Source organism: Vicugna pacos, chromosome 11 (genome assembly GCF_048564905.1).
Source record: "Vicugna pacos chromosome 11, VicPac4, whole genome shotgun sequence".
Lineage (NCBI taxonomy): Eukaryota > Metazoa > Chordata > Mammalia > Artiodactyla > Camelidae > Vicugna > Vicugna pacos.
The window spans coordinates 11,406,498-11,423,339 of NC_132997.1; the positions used below are offsets into that span (position 1 = coordinate 11,406,498).

Sequence of the window (16,842 nt, forward strand, 5' to 3'; positions counted from 1 at the left end):
AAGAAAGCTAAGAGCACTGGGAGACAGGAAACAAACGGGCATGCCCACACTCTCCCTTCCACTCAGGGCAGCTTCTCTGTGGTGGGGAGCTTTGCCACAAACACTTGCTTCTTTGTTTCCATTGGTTTCTTTGTTTCCACCTTACTGCTCAAGCTCAGAACTTCAGGTGGGCCTGGTCCTTCAGCATCCATGCAGAGAAGGCTGAGCGGGGTTGGGAACCCCACCTGATGGAGAAGAGAGATTACTGGGAGGGACATTGTGGGGGCCACCATGACACGAGACAATCACACCTTCCGCGGTGGAAGGGAACGAAGACAAGGGAAGGACACAGTAGTGGGACCCCTAGGTCGCCTGCCAGGCTTGTTCTCCCTCCACGGCAACCATGGGGGCCTGGGGGGTGTTGGGCTTCAGCTACGGTGATTAGGATGAAGGGACTCAATATAAAGGACCCTCCACCTCCTCACTAGGTTCCAAACGCAGCCCCTCTAAGTCCACCCTCTGAGTTTCTGGAACTCTGCTGGAAGAATACATGAGCAGGCCAGAGCCAGAGCCCAAGCCAAACATGACAGGGGTCTCGTGGGGCTGTAACCCCATGCTCAGTGGTCGGGGACTCCTTGCAAATCTGCATAAATCCCTGTTCCACCTCATTCCTGGGAGAAACCCCAGATCTCCTCCTGCTCTGTCTGTTCTTCTCTTGAGGCTATTGTCCTGGAGGGATGCTGAGTCCTTGAACCTGGTCCTCCAAACGTACATAAGCAGCCTGTTCAATAAAACAAATTATGCACTTTTTCACATTTGCCAGTTTTTTGATTCCAGAAAGGCTGTGGGACTCATTCTCACAGTCTCCTGTGCCGCCACCACATGGTGGCCCTCTGCTCATGTAAACACGATTTCCCACAACCACACCCTGCCTCCCAGCTTGTCAGAGGGGAGTGTCCCACAAAGACACAGGTGTTTGTGAGGATCCTGTCCCCCAGCAGAAAGCCTGCTCCTGGAGCCACGGACAGGGATCTGGCCTCCTAAGCCGCTCAGCTCTAATTCAAAGCCTAAAGTGGGGGCCCCGAACATTGCTGAATGACTTTCTGAATCACCTGGAATGGAGGGGACTGATTTTCTTTCCAGGAATGGAGGTAGCGTAGCCTCCATTTTCAGGGCTGACCTTGACGATGGATCTAGTTCCCCCGACTGCACCGCAGGAAGGAGAGGCCCTTCCATCCCACAGCTTGGAAACCCAACCCAAGGGAGTACTGAAGCAGTGCATTGCTGCCAGGTCCAGCATCTCTGCAGAGTGGCCTCTGCCCTTGAATGAGCCCCTTCCCAGGGCCTTCCTTGCCCGGACACGACCACACCCCAGGCTGTGCCAGAGCTCTGGGGTTCTGCGTGTCCAGGGCACACAGGTGGGACCTGAGCCAGGTGTCCCCTGGGCCTCAAGGGAGAGAGGTCTACTTCTGCATCAGGGGAAGGTGACCCCACAAGGCTGGCAGGACACTCTCAATATGGACCTCCAGGAGCCCTGAGAGCAGTTTCCCTGCAGGTGTTAAGAGCCATCATCAGGAGGGCAGGCCCCTCTTTGTGCAGACCATCCAGCAGTGCTGGGCCCACGTGCTGACCTCAGAAATCTACATGCCCCCAGGATACCCCAGGCAACCTCACAACTTCGTCACTTGGTGACCTGGGTACCACGAGCTCCTTGGCCATCCCATGAGGGTGGTCCTTGCAGGCATGGTCTCCAGGTTCTCCCGTTGAGAAATCCCCCTGGGTTTCTGTGGTCACAGAGCACACACCAGAAGATTCTAGTCCTGCAGTGACCCCCACAGCAGTCAGCTCCCCTGTGCATGTCCAGGGACAAGTGACAGCAATTTATTGCCAGGAACCGTGATGAACAAGGGGGTGGGATTCCATACTAAGTTCAGTATCCTGGTAACTCACTCTGCACCCCAAAAAGCTTCCATGAGAAATGTGTGTATTGGGATGTCTGTGCCCCTAGAAGAGCTGTTCCTGAGGGTTCCTGGGACCCTCCAGCCCCTCTCAAGGTTCTCAGATCCTGGGTCTAAATTTCTATCTGCCTCTTTTGGTGTACGGCCACCTGTGTCTCGTGGTCACAGGTCACTTTATTGCATGACTTGGCATGTTCTTAGTGCTCGTCCTCCACCCCTGCACTAGACTCCCAAGATGTTCCCACTGACCCTTGGCTCCCTGGGTGGCTCGGGGGGCCCTAAGTCTGCACCCTTCACTCTCCTCCTCTACCCCCACCTCTGGGGCCAACCCTAGGTGGACTTGGAGGTGTTTGTAAATGAGTCTTACACAAGGACATGTCTGGACAAAGCAGGACCCCACCCCCGGAAAACTCACCTGCTCCCTTCTCAGAAGAGGACCACACAGCCCCACATTGCCTCCCAGGGGTCTACTCAGGACACAGTCCTCCAGTTCTGGGCAAGGTGTCTCCCTGGAATCCTTGCTTCCGGGAAGAGCCTCTCTGTCCTTCTTCAGAGTTTAGAGGTGTTCCCATGTCCCTGACCACCAAGATGCCCAGCACAGTCCCTTCAGTGACCTGGAGAGACAAGGAACTTATGTGGCCACAGGTCTCACAGGACACACCTGCAGGGACCCCAGGCTAAAGGGCTGTCCTTCTGCCTTCTCAGGTGTGGCTCCCGTGGTACCTTTTTGCAGGGGGTCCAAACGGGGAGTGTGGCCCAAAGCAGTTCATGGGGCTCTCTGGGAAGGGAAGACTTGGGCCAGGTGGCCTTGCCTGGTTTCCCTGCTGGGCCACTCTGAAAACCCCCGCTCCTCTGGCTGTGGCTGGAGTCCCCCCAAACTTCAGGGCGGGGCCCTTTCTCTCAGCCTCCACTGACTCCAAAGCCACGCTGGTGCTGGCGAGGGGAAAGAGCTTTCTTGCCTTCTTTTGGCCAAGTTTCCACAGGTGGATGCTGCGGGGAGCTGGAGAGAGAGGTAGCACTTGCTCAGATGTGAGTGGTTAAGCAATTTGACACCCTGTCAACTAGCCTTAAACATTGGAATGAGGACTTTCCCGGTAAAGCTGGAAGTTACTTTCAGTAACTTGTCTAAAGATTTCTTTCTTTTTTTTCCACTTAAAGACTCATAAAATCTCTCCCAGGTCATTCTTGGTATGGACCATTATCCAGGGATCAATCAGGAAATGCAGGAGGAGAGGGGTGGGGGTGGGGGAGAGGGGAGGTTAGATCAGAGCCCACGGAGAGGAGATGCCCCTCCCAGGAGCCACACACTGGGCTGTGGCTTCTGGCATCCAGCTCTCCTGTTCTCAGGCCCATTCCATCTGCGGAGTTTTCCAAAAAAAAAAATGGTGGAAGGGCCATGGAGGACACCTAGACCTTCCAGAATAGACAGGGGGAGCAGAGTCACCATGCTGGCCCTGGGTTTGGAGACAGACCTGCAGTGGAGACCACAGGCTTCTGAGAAGCCAGTTTCGAAATAAAGGCAGTATGCACTGGAATACCCGGTTCTAGCGAGTTCTTCATCATAGACATGTAATTTACATAGTTCTCACCACGAAATTCTGTGTTCCCAACACGCTACATGAATGACGGCTTCAACACACATTCATTTCTGAGATGTGAACAAGTGTAGAGCCGCTCTTTCATCCAGCATAATGGGCATGGCTACACCTAAGAACACTTACCAAGATTTCTCAGCAAGAGCCAATTTCGAAATAAAGGCAGTTTGTGCAGGAAAAGCCTGTTGGAGTGAGGGCGTCCCCATACACATGTAAGTTATATAGTTCCCCTCACCATGAAACGCTGTTCCCAACATGCTACATGCATGAAGGCTTCGACACACATTCAGTTCTAAGATGTAAGCATGTGGAGTGCCGCTCTTTCATTCAGCACAAAAGGCATGGTTACACCCAGGAAGATTTACCCAGATTTCTCAGCTGCTTCCTTCAGCCAGATTCAAAATAAAGGCAGTTTGTGCTGGGAAAGCCTGTTGGAGCGTGTTCAGAGCTGTTTCGGGCTCTGTCCCAGCTGGAGGGTGCAAAGCCCAACCTCCAGAAAGAGGGACCAGGACCCCAGCCTCCAGGTGGTGTTGCCTTTGTTGGGGAACAGTGATCTTTGGGTAAGATATTTTGCAGCTCTCTCTAAAAACTGCTTTGACTTAAGTTTGCATCCTAGTCACCAGTTCCAGGACAACAGAAAAGGCATACCCTACATCCCTTTGCACTCAACTCTTCCCAAAAGAGCAAATATTTGTCCATGAAAATACCAGCTGCTCTTCTAAGGCCCACTAAATACCCAGCAGTGTGGGCGGTGCACTCTTGATCAGGGACAGGAGGAGAGGGAACAGCGGTCCTCCGGTAGGCTTGGCCTGGTGTGGCAGCTGCGCTGTGGGTGCGTGGTGGGGAGGGAATGCAGGGAATCCTGTTTGAGGGGCCTCTGTGCACGCCTGCATTATAGTCTGAGGTTTCATACAAAGGCTCCAGGCATCCTAACTGATCAGATACAGCCCCCACCCTTGGGCTGGAACCACCAGGAGATAAGTACCTGTAACAGGGACAGTGCCTGGTGTGGGGAGAGGTCATGGGACACTCCGGGGGCAGGGGCGGTGGTGCTGGGGAAGGCAGGGGATGCAGTGAAGGGTGGAGGGAGCAGGGTCCTTTGCTTGGGGGTGCGAGTTCTTTGGGAGACCACAGGGCATGGCACACATCATCCCCACCCTATACCCCAAATTCCTAGCCCCGCCAACACAGGGGCTGCTCTGCACCCTCTCAACGTGGCTCTCCTGTAAGACCGCACCCAACCAGGCATCTGGCACCCTGCCCTACCTCCCCTCTTGGGACAGATCCCGTCTTCTTGGAAACTGCCTTGCAGCGCGTATTCAAGGCCGGCAGCCGGCCTGGCGGATCTGCACTTCAGGTGCCCTACCTGGCCAGCCGTGCCTGCCTGGGCTCAGTCCTCTATCTTGCCCACCGGTAGCCTGGGTCCACTTCCGGTGCAAGCGGAGGCCCCGGAGCCCAGGCTGAGCCCCGCACACAGACAGGTGAGGGTGCCCCCGCCCCGCTGCCCCGCCGCCCCGCCCACTGGTGGCAGCACTGCCCCAGCCTCCGGCCGGTGCCACCTGCAGGTGAGGACGTCCGCGCGGCCCCGCCCGCCCCGGCCCCACCCAGCTGCCCCATAAGCCTCCCCCCACCCCCGTCCTGGCCGCGCCCTGGCTCCCATTGGCTCCGAAAGTTCTGCCCTCGCACGTCTAGCCTCGGGAGGACGCAGACGCAAGCGCTAGGGGAGGGCCCCGCGGCGTTGCCATGGATACAGACGCCGCGCTCCTCGCGGGCCGGCGTGCGCTTCTGGGGCAGGCAGCGGGCTCCGGAAGTGTGCAGCTGCCCGGGACCATGGCGGTGTTTGCTGCTGGGGATGGCGGCTTGCTTGGCCGGGCCACTAGTTCTGGCCGCGTCAGTCGGCGGCCGACATCCTTTCTGGGGCCGCGTCTCACAGACGGTAAACGTACGGCCGCGCCGTTGGCGGGGCCAGTGGACATGGACCGGGGTGGGATCCGGGTTGGTGTGGCGGCCGGGGAGGGCTTTGGTGCCGGGGAGCGGGTTGGGGCGGGGGGGACAGGGCTGGGGCACAGCCTCCGGCTTTCCTCCCCCTCGGGCTCTGGGGCTTGGACCGCGAGTCCGGGTAGCCCTGCGTGGCCGCGGCCTCCCAGAACCCCTGGGAAGGGCAGGTGGAGGACCCGTCATTTATGAAGCGGGGCCTTACCCGGGTTTTGAAGAGCCCCAAAATCAGATGTTGGAATAGGGTGGTTTATCAGCCTTGTATATCAGCAGGGAAATTTCAGTTCCATCCAGATGTTGGCTCCTTCGATAAAACTCAGGAGTAAGACAAGGGTCAGTGTCAATTAGCAGTTATCTAGGGCTTGACTCAAAATAGACTGTGTGGGGTGTAGAGATGGTAGACGGGCCCTCCCTTTCAAGGTTGGTAGTCTTCTGGGATTAGAGGCCTCAGTTGAGGATTACATCCTCATCTGCAGTAATGGAGGTTGTGGGAAACATTAACACAGAGAAGGGAGGGGTGTTGCTGCGGTAACTCATTAAAGAAGCCAGGACACTTGCCTGGCTCTTGTGTAGGAGAGTCTCGCCTAGGGTAGGGCAGCAGTTATCAAAGTGAGTCCGAGGCCCCTGAGATGCAAGACTATTTTCGTAGAAATGCCGGGAAGTCACCTGCCTTTTGCACACTCTTGCACTCCCGAGTTTCCTGTGGGGTTTTCCAGGGAAAACCTGGTCTGTGATATCACAAAACAGGTAATGTAGAGGCAGATAGAATTAAGCTCTCACCAGTCCAAAAGAGATTTTCAGAAATTAAAATCACTGCTATTCCTCTCATTAATGATTTTTGTTTAGAAAAATATACTTATTTTTTGCTTAAGAGTATTAATGGTATCATGTAGTAGGTTGTTATTATTTTTAAGTGAACTCATAAGCATTTTTTAAAGTTCTTATTTAACTTCTAACACAGGAACTATTGATAGATTTAACCTACATAAACAGCAGCCTTTTGAAGTCCTCAGTAATTAAGAGTGTACAGGGGTCTTTAGGCCAAGAAGTTTGAGAGCTCCTGGAGAACGGGTGCTCAGGTACTAGTCAGGTGCTTAGCGTTGATAGACAGATGCCAAGATGTCTTCTGCATGTGCTCCCGGACTCGAAATAATTGGCCACACAGAGATCGGTGGGCAGTGCCTCCACTATACAAACCAGAAGCTGCTGAACGTGTCTTGAGTCTAGGCCATGTGCTGTGCAGAGATTCCCATTGTATCTGTTCTATCTAAGCCGGGATTCCTGTGCAGAGACCTGGCCCTGAAGACCCGCTCTCCTTTGCTCCCTGCAAGGTACCTTCTGTGTTATGTCAACCCTCCGGAGGGCTTCAGCCTCCGTAGGGGCGTCTGTATCCACATCGCCTTCCTCCTGAAGACCCTGCTGAAAATGGAGGAGTCGGTGCTGGTGATACCCTCTTGGGGCCGCCTCTACCATTGGCAGAGCCTGGACATCCACCAGGTCCGGATTCCCTGGTCTGACTTTTTTGATCTCTCAAGTCTCAACAGAAACATCCCTGACACTGAGTACGAACAGTTCATTGCAGGTGAGATGGTGATCGTTTAACTGGGGCCAGACGGTTTTTGTTCTGGTTCCGATGTGAACATCGGGCCGTCTTGCTTCGGGCTTGTCAGTCTGCTTAGGGGCCGTGCTCATGTTTCCTGCACTGCAGGTGAATTTGGTCTTTCCACAGTTTATCTCAGGAAATATATCTGAAGTGTATGAGCTCTGTGTTCCCTCCCCTCTGAAAACCCTGGCCTTCTGGTGAGATGGAGCGGTGACAAGGAGGCCACTGCCACAGAGGCCTTGTCCCAGCAGGACTCGCTCCCTGGGCAGTAAGGGCCATTCTTACCTGAAGGAAAACACGATGTATGTGTACCATGGGCCACGTGCTGGAGAAGGTATGTAACCTCTCATTCAGTATAATTTGGTCCTGCTCAAGATTCCCATTTTACTTTTTGTAGGAGGTAAGAGTTGAAGATTTTCTTTGAATACAGCTATTTAGAGCTTATCTTTTTTTTTTTAAATTGAAATGTGGTTGATTTACAATGTTTAGTTAGTTTCAGATATACAGCTGTTTTGTTAGTTTCAGGTATACAGCATAGTGATTCAGTTGTACATATACATAGTCTATTCTTTTTCAGGTTCTTTTCCATTATAGGTTGCAAGATACTGAACATTTTCCCCTGTGTTCTACAGTGAATCCTTGCTGTTTGTCTGTTTTACATGTAGTAGTTTGTAATTGTTAATCCCAAACTCCTAAGTTTGTTTTCTAAGTCTGTGAGCCTGTTTTTGTTTTGTAAATAAGTTTATTTGTATCTTTTTTAAAAATTCCACATATAAGTGATATCATTATGTTACTTGTCTTTCTCTGTCTGAGTTATTTCACTTTAGTGTGATAATCTCCAAGTCCATCCATGTTGCTGTAAATGGCATTATTTCCTTCTTTGTTACAACTGAGTAATATTCTTTTATATCTAAATACTACATCTTTATCCAGTCATTTGTCAGTGGGCGTTTAGGTTGCTTCTATGTCTTGGTCATTGAAAACAATGCTGCTGTGAACATTGGGGTGCAGGTATATTTTGAAATTAAGGTTCCCTCTGGATATATGCCCAGGAGTGGGATTGCTGGATCAAATGATGTCTTTTTTTAGTCTTTTGAGGAATCTCCATACTGTTTTCCACATTGGCTTCACCAAACTACATTCCCAGCAATAATGTAGGAGGGTTCCCTTTTCTCCAAGCCTCTCCAGCATTTATGGTGAGTGGATGTTTGAATGGTGGCCATTCTGAGTAGTGTGAGATGATAGCTTATTGTAGTTTTGATTTGCATTTCTCAGATAATTAACGATATTGTGCCTTTTTTTCATATGCCTATTGGCCATTTGTATATCTTCATTGGAGAATTGCTTGTTTAGTTGTTCTGCCCATTTTTGGATTGGGTTCTTTATTTTTTTTTCTTATAAAGTTGTATGAACTATTTTTATAGTCTACAAGTTAAGCCATGTTCAGTCTCATCTTTTGCAAATATTTTCTCACATTCCATAGGTTGTCTTTTTGTTTTGCTTATGGTTTCTATTGCTTTGAAATAGCTGATAGGTGTAACTAGGTCCCATTTGTTTATTTTGGCTTTTATTTTCTGTTGCTTGGGTGGATTGCCCTAGGAAAACACTGCTGATATTTATGTCAAATAATGTTTTGCCTATGTTTTCTTCTGAGAGTTTTTTAGTATCTTGTCTAATGTTTAACTCTTTAAGCCATTTAGAGTTTGTTTCTTTTTTGGGTTTTTTTTTTCAACTCTATTATATTCTTTCGATTTGTGGTTACCCTATTTTTCAAGTATATCAACCCATTATCATATCTATTTCCTTTAGACTGATAATCACGTAGGCTCCAACACATCCTAAGAATAATGAGAAAAAGGAAAAAGAAAGAGAAAAAAAATCTATCTTTTCTTGCTACCGTCTCCCTTTCCCACCTTTTTGTATTTTGATGTACTTTTTCTTTTTTACATCTTCATGTTTATTGTCTTGTAACTCGTTATTTCATTTCCAATGATGGTTTTCCCATTTCTATAGCATCCTGCTTCCTTTCTGTTTAGAGTAGAACCTTTTAATGTCTCTGTTTGGTTCCATAATGCTGAATTATCTCCCTAACCCCCTCCCTCCTGAGCCTCTGAATACTCAGTACAGGGAAGCCAAACCATCCTAGCCTTCATCGGTCTTGGGATGCAATCTTCAGAGTGGGAAAGAAGAATCATTGAAAAATAATATTCTGTTTGTTGCTTTCTACCCTTGCCCAGAGAGTGAGAATCACCTCTGAAGGCAGAGGAAGAAAGATGGGGGCACGGGGCACAAAGTCTTTTCTCCTTTTGCTACTGAAAAAATGATTTCTTTCGTAATTAGTGATGATGCCCTTTAAATTGGTAAGATCGAGATTCCACAGCTTCAACGCCTGTGAATAACCAGCTGGGAGAAAGCTCTCCAGGGCCCCTGCAGTGGGAAAGGCAGCCCCTCTGAGCACCTGTTGTTCTTTATTCTTCCTGCCTCCACACAGGTTCGCTAGGCACTGTGCAGGACGATGCAGTTCCCCAAGGTGGAGGACTGGGAGACCCCTGCTTGGTGGCGAGCCACAGGAGCCCACACTTGAAGGACAAAGTGAAGAGTAGTGGGGCGGGCATAGGAACAGAGGATGGTTGAGACCCAGGATAGTTTCCTGGAGGCCAGCAGGTGAGACTGGTGGGGCAGATGGGGCCCTGGTGCATGGGCTGTCCTTGAGGGATCTGAAGCAAAGATATGAACCAAGATACTGGATTCGTGTGGGGGTAAATCTCCCCCTGGAGGCTACGTGGCAGTGCAGCGAGCCCAGGAGGAGCGGGCATTTCCCCAAAGTTGGGTTGACAGATCACAACCAACTCACTGGGAACCGAGAGGTACAGAGATATTGTTAACTTTTTGTCCCTCTTCCTGGAAAAAAATTGCTTCCTGTTGAATAGCCTGTGTAGTTAGTGAGAATTAAAGACATGAAGTAACATTTCTTCAAAAGTCATCCATTGTGTAGTTGTTAATAAGGGTCAAATGCAAACTTGAATAGATTAAATCAAACAGTCATCATCATATTTTAAAATCTTTTAAAATAAAAAATCTTGCTGTCTTTGTTCTTCATTTCAGGGTTCACTTGGTGATAATAGTAACAAAAGCAACAGCAAACCTTTAAAGAATTCTGTCCTGCTGTTCCAGGAACTCTGTGTTCATGGCAAACCAATGAGGTGGCACTTAACAGGAAGGACAGTCATTAATCACACAGCTAGTAAATGGCAGGGGTGGGACTTGAACCCAAGCTGTCTGGCCCCAGAGCCCCCTCTCAGGCCCTTCAGTGCAGCTCATCACTTGGTATGCCCAACAGAGGCCAGCATTAAAGAGCAGCGTGACCTTGGCCAAGGCTGCTTCACTGCTTGGCCTCTGTTTCTTCATCTGTAGAATGGGGGTGTGGGCAGTGAACTCTGTGAGCTCAGTGGTCACTTCCTCCAGCTCGGCTATTCTACTGCTTTGAGTTAATTTAAGAAGTATCCGAGCCCCTGAATGGCCCACCCATAGGCTGGCGCTTTGCTAGGCCGTGGGTTACGGAGAAAAATAAGATCAGCCTGCTTCTCCGAGGAGCCTGTGTCCCTCCACGGCAAACGGCTGTGAGGCCCAGGCTCCCTCGCTGGCAGTCGGGGACTGGGCAGGAATGTCTGATAGAAGATGGAGGCAGAGCCCCTCCGGGAACAGTGGTGGCCACAGAGCTATCAGGAGCGGGAGCATCTGCCCAGGCTGCTGAGAGGGGGGCCCTCATGAGGCCAGTAGCCCCCCCAAACTAAGCCCTCAGGACAAAGATCCAGCCATTCCTGCAGTGTCACAACAGAGCCAGTCCATCCTCATCACTGTGCCCCTGTGCTCCTTTGTCCTGGGGCCTCTCTTCCCCCTACACCCAGAAGACTCTTCTCCCTCTCTTCTCTGAGTGTCCCCTCACTTCACCCATGTTCCCTGCTTCCTGGGCCACCATCTCTGGAGTTGACGATTTGCCCCCTCACACCCTCCGTTTGATCAGGAGCCTGGGTTGACCTTCTTATGCTCACTTTCCCCCATGAGGTGATTTCTCCTCCTCTCTTGGAAACACCTGGAAAACCCAGTCCATTCCTATCTGTGCCTGCCACCCTGGCCTCCCTGCTCATCTGCCTCAGTCAGGAGCAGCTGGACCACCAACTCTGTATTGCCTCACCACCTACCATCAAGACCTCAATGTTGATTCTCCCTCCACCACCCAGTATGGTCATTGTAGGGTCTTCTTCTCCGTCAGACTGAGCCAGACACCTCCCATTCACCCTACCCCCGGGCTCATACCCGGGCGTGTCTCCACCCCAGGTCCAGCCTCTCTCCTTTATGTGCCCAACTATAGCCATCCAGCTGCTTCTCCACCAGCCTCCTTGGCCCTCCTTCACCCTCACTGGGGCATCATGCACTGACTCCTCTGCTTTCCTACCTGTCCATGTTCCTCTTACTTCCACTTCCCCACCTTCCAGCTCTGCATCCACAGTCAGCACTCTCTTTATGACAAACAAAACTCCCTTGACCCTTGATCTTTTCATTTCCTCACCAGGACGACTTCCATCTCGGTTCACCCAGCTCTAATTGTTCTGAGCCTGACGGCAGCAGGCTCTCCCAGCACAGATTTCTAAGACTACAAATCAATGCCCAGCATGTTGCCACTGCCAGGCAATCCTCCAGGATTTCTCTAGTGAGCACATTTTCCCACTTGCCACACAGTGGTGTCAACATTCTATGCTCTCTGCACACCTCTAAGCTTCCCTCTGTCTCTTCCCTGACTCCCAGCAGATGGCCTTGCCTCCTGCTTCAGAGAGAATGACATGTTACTGGAAAGGAACTCGCTCACCTGCAGCAAATCTGCTCACCTCACCTTTTATCTGTCCCTCTCCCACCTGGACTCTAGCTGTAGTTGTTCTTAATTTAGTGAGTTTACTTGACATATATATACACAGTTAAAAGCTTAGCACACTATAGGCTACCTTCTTGGGCTTACTTTTTCAATTTAACATAGAGTGTATGATGCATCCACTTCGTTGCATGTACCTGCAGTTCATTTGTTTTAACTGATCTTAAATGTTGTGTGTGTGAAAGTAACACAAGGCAAGTGTAAGCCAGGATTCAGGATGCTGGTTACTTCCTGTGAGAAGAGGCCTAGGGCAGGATAGGACACAGTATGTCACTGTCAATAGTCCTGTTCTGGTGCTGGGTGATAGGTTCACAACTGTTTCTTATAATATTAATTTTAATACATAAATACTTCTGACAGGCACCTAAGGTGAGAATGTGACATGAGCCAAGATATACAATGGATAATATTACATCATTATTGTTATGTAATCTTGTTATAAAATATATTAATCATAATCCTACATTGTTATGTGTTATATATTATATAGATGCATGAATTATATATTATGTATATAAATAACTACATATGTATTATATACTATCTGATAATAAACAGAACATAACATGCTAGTATATCTGCTATTATGTATTATTTAATAAATAATATACTATATCCTGTTATATGACATGGCACCTAATCTTTAATCGAATAAAAATGTCACTATATGTAATGGTAATTAATAAAATTAAATGAAAATGCCCTCAGCTTTTAACGCCAATATCACTCCAGCTGTCACAGTCTATCTTCTTCCCTTTCATGGTCGAGGTCCTCACGGTGCTATCTGTTCCCCTTTTCATCTCGTTATCCTGAACCTTCCTCCCCCTCCCATCCCATGCTGCCTTCTTCCCCGTGGTCCCTCTAGTCACCAGCGGCCTCTGGGGCACTGATTTCCAGGCAGTGTCTCAGGCCCAATCTCACCAGCCTGTCCTCCGCCTCTGCCACCGCTGGTGGGGATGGGTCGGGGGGCAGAGTGCACCTGTTGTCCTGGAAGAGAATGCAGCACAGACTCCGTGACCAGCAGGAGGTGTGGCCGGGACCTGCAGGACTGGGGGAGAGCCAGACTGTCTGCATCCAGACCGGGGGCACTTGGAGTGTGAAGAAGCCCAGTCCTCACTGCCCCTGAAGTGAGGAAAACACCCTCAGGTGAGTTAAAGTGCTTATGACCTAGGTCTGTTGGTTGCAAAGGACAAAGGGTTCTCTAAGGGGAGGTTAGTTGATGTTCCAGGCCCCACCAAGGCCCTAAGGGCTGGCGGGGAAGCAGGCTGGATGCTCCAATGGACCCAGTGTCCCCTCGGGGGTGGGACCTTCCGGAACAAGCAGAAAGCCCTCAGTCTCTGGGGGAACGCGGCAGTGTGGGAGCATCCCTGCAGTGAGTCAAGTGACGTCAGGGCCTGTGGGATCCATTTTTATGGCCACATTGAGCCACAGCAGGAGTGGATTCCTGTCTCTCCAGCTGACATCCTCGTGTCTGAGTGCCAGGTTTCAGACCCGATCCCCTGAGGCGCTAGGACAGTTATACACAGAGGCGGCTCGGGGAGGCCTCAAGAGGGCTGTACTGGCCTTGCTGCCGACACAATTACACAAAGATCAAACAATCCATCGATGGGAAGAAAATAAGAACCATGGTCACATCTGGACCGCAAGCTTAGATGTGGTATATGGGTGATATTTATCGATAATCTGGCGAGGATCTGGTCAAAGATAGAGGCCAAGGCAGCAAACCGGTAGTGACACTAAGGAACATCGTGGTGCAGAGGCTGGACTGGGGGTCTGCAGGCTCCTCCCAGGAGGAGCCTCAGTGTTTGGGAGGTGGCTAACGTGCCTGCTTCATGTCACTAGCAAGTGATGCCACCTGCGGAAATTCAGCTATAATCCTGAGCCGGGTCAGCCCTGGGTGATGTGATAAAGGCTCCTACAAGAGGAGGCGCCAGACGGATAGTGAACCAACCAACAGGCTGATGAGTTTCTGGCCTGTGTTTACCGTGGTTTCGCAGCCAAGAATGAGGAGAGAGTTGAGTGGCTCACCATGAAGATTTTAACAACTTAAGAGAGTTCCGTGTCTCACTGCATTTCAGTGTCACCCGGAGGAATTCAGGAGGTGTTTAGACCCAGAGGGGACTAACGGCCTCTTGGTTCCTCATCAACCTGACAAACCCACCAGCCCTCTATGGCCAGACCTTGGCAAGTGCCTTCCCTTGTTCTAACAAATCCCTTTCCACTCACGCCTGTGGTATGCTTTTATTTTGTTTAATTAATGGGAATGAAGATACCTTACAGCCTCTTCAGACCTTTCCTTAGGCCTTCTGCTCTTAGACCCCGGCAAGAGGGCCCGCTGCCCTGGGTCCTGCACTGCAGAGGGTCCCTCTGGCCCTGACACTTCCTCTGGCCACGCCCTCCATGGGGTGGAGTCAGCAGGGCCAAGGGGACAGGGTCATTGGCTTCATCCCATGCTCTAGAAACCCAGGACCCCAGATGCGCTGTCTCAGCAGCCCCTGACCCATTCCTAGTGCCTGCACCGGCTCTCCCGGAAGCTCAGATTCCCAGGACTCACAGAGAGGCCAAAGGGCAGCTGTATGTATGGAGGGTATGAGCAGATCCCGGATGTGAGTTTTGAGTGTTCCCCTGTGCACATCCAAGGCCCCTTGTGGCAAGGGATGGACCCAGCATTGGGAAGAAAAGGATCAGGCTAGTGGTCAGAGACTGGGAATCAGCTCTCCCCACACGCTCACTTTCTTTGCCGGACTCCCTTTGTCTTGGAATTCTAAATTTGAACCTTGCCTTCCCCCTTATAATGAATGTATATTTGTAAAGGCAGGACTTTAGAACCTACTGCACTTAACATGTTTACATGTATAGGATGTGAGTTCCCAGGTATGCTCTGGCCCTGCACTTCCAAAGGTCCAGAGCAGTTATGTTGGCTCTACTGAGACTGTAATTGGTAAAGACCATCTCCAGAGAGGAGGGCTCCTGCTTCACGCTCCAAAGTCAGGATCTTCTGAGTGGATAAAACAATGGACACTGGACCCTCAATTGTAAATTGATTTAGAATAACGCCAAAGTGTGTAAGACGTGTGTGTGTGCACACGCGCACCTGGGGACGTGTGTTGTACATGACTGTGTGTTTGTGTGTTCTCACGTGCACCTGGGGATGTATGTGGTTCTGTATGTTATGTGTGTGTGTGCGCCTGAGGACGTGTGTGGTTGTGTGTATGTTATGGGTGTGTGGGTGGTACATGACTCCATGTGTGTGTGCCCGTGGGGATGTATGTGGACCAGAGCAAGTGTGTCTGCACGTGTGTTTGTGTGTATGTGCATGCATTACTTTTAATAGTAGAAGCTGTCCTTTAGAAATACGATGTAGTAAAAATTGTATGATGTCCTTTGCTGTATAAATCAAAATTAAAATTATCTTCAATCACCAGAAATTTAGTCCCCCTCAGATTCTGTTTTTTTTCCATATTGATTATGTCCTCATTTTACTGATGAGGAAACTGTAGCTTAGAGATGTTAACTGACTCAACCAAGGGCATGGAGCTCGCACGCCCAGGACCAGGACCCAGTCCAAGCCGCACTGCTCCAGAGGCCTGGAGCCCTGCTCACGATCATGCGTGGCCTCTTGGCGGGGGAACAGATTCTGATGGGCTGTGGCCAGCGTGCAGGCTGCCCGTGCCGGGGACTCGGGAAGCCGAGTGGAGAGTACCAGACAGCAGACAAGAGTGAAGGGCTGCTCAGAAGTCAGATAGTTTCCTAGGTCTTGGATGAGGAAGGAGGCTCACTGCTCATCCTTGATCCCTTTGCTGGTGGCCAAAAGGGACCAAGGCCCACGAGAGCACTTCTGGGAGCTGCCTGCCAACACCTGGAAAATGACTGCTCAGGACTGGCTCTGCAGTAGGAGCAGAGGAAGGAAATGTTGCCTCCTGGTGGACATCCTTTGTGATGGCAGTAGGAGGCCTAGGAGCCTTGGTATCGAGGTGGCAAGGCAAGGTCCTAGTGGATGATCGTTTCCACGTGTCTTAAAAATCATTGCTTCATATATTTTATCCATTTTGTGGTTTATTTTAGGGTGGTAAATATGGTCAGTGTTACTCCATATTACCTAGATTAATTAATTTTTTTATTGTTAATTTTCTCTTCAGTGATTTGGAAGCTATATTGCCTCTTAAAGAAAATTCTCTCTAAATCTTTATAAATCATCTCTAAGTTCATATATTTATATGCAATTGGACCAGTATTCCTTTAAGTGTCTCAAAAATGAAATAATCTATTAGATCCTGTTCCCTCAATAACGATAAATTTAGCATATTTTACCTCTCTGTTGTTCTAAATTGTGTGTGTGTGTGTTTGTGTGCTCCAGTTACTACTTTTTAGGCAGTTGTTTTAAGTTTGTTACATTAACAAAGAAAATATAGGTATATACATCATGGATTTCATTGCTCACTACCACTATTTAATCCCATGTCTTTCCCACTTTTGAGTTATTTACTTATTGGGATTTCCCAATCAACTGGACACATGATTGACTAATTGTTTTTGAGTGGTGGACTTGGAACACTTACATATCTATATATGCAGATTTATGTTCTCCTCATCAACAACTCTCAGAGTGCTGTTGATGGCCCAAGCCTTGTTTTAAATTAAGGCATTGTTTTTCATCACCAAAAAAAAAAATTATTAATTTAAGGTGCTGTCTTTTTATGGCTGGCTAGTCTTTTATGGTGAATGGATATTAATAGAGATTTCCTTAACCTTCCTCCTTCTTTTTGCCATAACTCGAATTCATTG

At 49.6% G+C, this 16,842-nt stretch overlaps 1 long non-coding RNA gene across 2 annotated transcripts; it reads right to left on the reverse strand.

Annotated features, from left to right (window-relative positions):
- Window positions 1–48: 48 nt before the first annotated feature.
- LOC140699672 (uncharacterized) lies at window positions 49–5,020 on the reverse strand. Of its 2 annotated transcripts, none has more exons than XR_012077919.1 (3): window positions 4,899–5,020; window positions 644–760; window positions 49–224 (listed from the first exon to the last, which is right to left on the reverse strand). It is a non-coding gene; the product is annotated as an uncharacterized lncRNA (long non-coding RNA). The 2 variants fall into 2 exon arrangements; XR_012077918.1 differs by lacking the exon at window positions 4,899–5,020 and adding an exon at window positions 2,353–2,377.
- Between the last annotated feature and the right edge of the window lie 11,822 nt (window positions 5,021–16,842).